The following is a 3,257-nucleotide window of genomic DNA, read 5'->3' on the forward strand; positions in this document are numbered from 1 at the left end:
CCTCCCTATTGGGGTGGCGGGGCCCGGGCTCAAGTGCCTCGGTAGGTCGCCGGCCAGCGCTCCCATGAGCCGGGTGTCAGCGGTTTACCGGCCCCCGTGGAGTTTTCGAGTGGGTTGGCACAGCACTCGCCCTAAATGGCTGTGCCGAAAAGGATTGGGAGCTACTTCTCTTGACTTTGCCAGTCTTATTCTCTCCTGCCATCTGCTGGGTAGCATTCTATTGTCTTCAAACATCTCTGTACTTTTTCGACCAGGTGACGTAAGGAGCATCTATCGGACTTTCAGTTGTTGCTGTTCTCTTTTTAACAGTGTTATCATGATTGTTTTGAATATTACTGTATTGCTATACCTGCAGCGCAACTTACTTTTGGAGTTCTTTTGATGCTGGGTACTGTATACGGAGAGTGAATATGACAGTACGTTCCAAACTACCTGAAATAAGTAGAGTTTACAGTGAATATGATCATCAAAAGCAATATATGTAGTTTATTTTCCTTTCTCCTGTTTGCCTTCTTTAGATACGGTTTGTGGCCTACGTATTAAATTATAAACTTGAACATAGGAAGTTCCATCTTAACATGAGGAGGGACTTCTTTACTTTGAAGCAGAGCACTGGCACAGGCTGCCCAGAGAGGTTGTGGAGTCTCCCACACCGGAGACATTCAAAACCCGCCTGGACGCCATCCTGTGCAACCTGCTGTAGGTGCCTGTGCTCTGGTAGGGGGCTTGGACTAGATGATCTCCAGAGGTCCCTTCCAACACTGACCATTCTGTGATTCATTCTGTGATATGCTCCAGAACTCTTTTCAATAGCATTCCATATGAAAACAAATATATATTGCCTAGAAGCTAATAAACAATTGTTAATAATTTATAAAGCAATAGGCCAACTACAGCAAGTAGGATATTAAGTTTCTGTGAAAATTCTGAAGGCACTTCTTACAGTTTTATTTAACTCTGTTCCCTGTTCTATTATGTTACCTCGATTTAAATTGTTCTTACAATTTTTTATTCTTAGCTTATTCTTAGCTTCTTAAGCTTTTACCTTAACATCAGCCTAGCGAACACAGTTTGTGTGTTTGATGTTTTTTGGGTTTAGGTCTTTTTTTTTGGTTTGGTTTGGTTTGTTTGGTTTTGGGTTTTGATTTTGGTTTTTTTTTTTTAGAAGATCAGCTCAAATGTATTTTTATATGCGGATGAAATTCTGGATTATGTTGCAAACACCAAGTTGACCTATTTATGTTTCGTTAGTAAGGACCAGCATTAAAGATGTGAAGTGGGAGCACGTCAGCAGTAAAATGACTTCCAACCGTAGCAATTCAAACTTTAGAAAGTAGAAATCACTTTGAAAGGGCTGCCCTGGCTTTTGTTCCTGTATATGCCCCTAAACGCTTTCAAATATGTGGAGCCTTAGAAAACAATGTTTTGCACATGTCAAATTTAACATTTTTCTGAATTACATTTCCATTCAGTTATGATTCGTCTGAATATCTTCTCTCACTCTCTCTACTTCAGTACACGCTGAAAAATTCATCTGTTAATCTCCTTGTATGTGAAAGGGTTAAAATCGTCACAAAGTAACAAAGAGGCAGGGTTTGTGCTGCTGAGACAGACTGTCCCCTGAATTTTGGGAGTTTATTCACGAATTCAAAGCGGCAAAATCCGGGTGGAAGCTCTCTCGACAGCTTTGCCTGGTTCCTCTGTCAGTTTGCAACTGTCAGGTTATAAGTAAATCGTTCTTTTCTGTTATGTAAATTCTCAGTTAAAAGATTCATCACCGTGGTATAAAAGGACAAGAGGAGCTTCTAGAATTAAAGGAGGAAGTCTTTTAGCAGAAGAGGCCATCGACATTCTACTTTAGCATAATGGAAAGTGAAAGGAAAAAATAATAATAATAATAAAAAAGTCCTGTTATGTTCTTATGTTACAATTTAAGTTGTTTGTTTGTTTTTTTTTAAAAAAAATGTTAAGACTACAGCATTGATTTAATAGGCTTTGAAGCAGGCAGAGAGACATTCCTTTCTGTGTAGAAATACGTAGAGATTGGTCTAAAGTAGTCCCCAGAGTTTTAGCTGTTACAAAGTTGCAGGAATTAGGCTAACTGGTATCTGTGGAATTGGGGAACCCCAAGCACTGCTTTTGCCACTCGGAGGAAAAGAAAAAAAAAAAAGATTCCAAGTGCATCAGGAGTTTCGCAAACATCCTCTACTTCCCTCAGTATTATACCAAAAACTTTATCTGCTTGTGCCATATCCGGGGTTTCCAAAGAGCAATAACGGCCACTTGCTTGTGGGCAAGAAGGCCCCATTGCATCCTAACCCTGCAACTGTGGAAGGAGCTCCAATATGCCTTTTAGAAAAACACTGTAGGTCACCTCATTCTTCAGTCAGATTTGGGTATTTGCCACCTGGAAAATTATTATTTCTAACCTATACTTATTATTAGTTCTATACTGTTGACTAAGCGTAAATTGTTCCTTCTTATCATTCTCATCCTTGTGCCGCTGAGCCAGCTCCAGCAGCAGCCGTTAGGTCTAATGCTCCTGCTCCACATGAGAGAAAAATAAAAATTAAAAGTCCCAGTTCATTGCAGCTTCTGCATGCTGAGCAGCAGGGTTTCCATCCTCTCAAGAGTGCTAGTGGACAAAGGCTGGAAGATAGAGAAGTAGTTTTCATCTGTATGTGAATGGTGTTTCTGTGATTTGAAAAGTGGTTCAATTTCCTGACAATAAGGCTTTCTTTTTTTGTGTGTGTGTGTGGGGGGAAAAAAAAAAAAAATGATGTTGACAGGTTTTTCAAATGTGGAATACAGATTCTTCTGAATATTTTGTAGCACATAACTTACTATGAGCTATAGCCTATATCCACAAATTTGTCAGAAGAATAAAATAAGATTGGCCCACAACAAGCTAAGAGCCTCACCATTGCAGAAGCCACAATTCATGGTAACAGAACTGGCTGCTGTTGATTTGTGCATGGTGGTGATGAAAATACTGCATCAACATTTATTATAGGACATTTTTAATTTCCTAGTAATTCAGGAAAATAAATCGAAATAGGAAAACAATGGAGGCCTATAACTTTTAAGCAGGAGGAAGCAGGAATTCATGATTTACTGAACATTGTGACACCTGACAGCTTTGAAAGAGGGCATTAAAACACAGGGCAACAATCATTTGGTGCTACCTGCCTCATTCCTCCTTGAAACAGGAGCAAGGGTACATGTCCAGGCTCAGTAAGCAGTCTGCATAAAGTTGA

The sequence above is a fragment of the Charadrius vociferus genome, unplaced genomic scaffold (genome assembly GCF_000708025.1).
Source record: "Charadrius vociferus isolate BGI_N301 unplaced genomic scaffold, ASM70802v2 scaffold871, whole genome shotgun sequence".
In the NCBI taxonomy this organism is placed as follows: Eukaryota; Metazoa; Chordata; class Aves; order Charadriiformes; family Charadriidae; genus Charadrius; species Charadrius vociferus.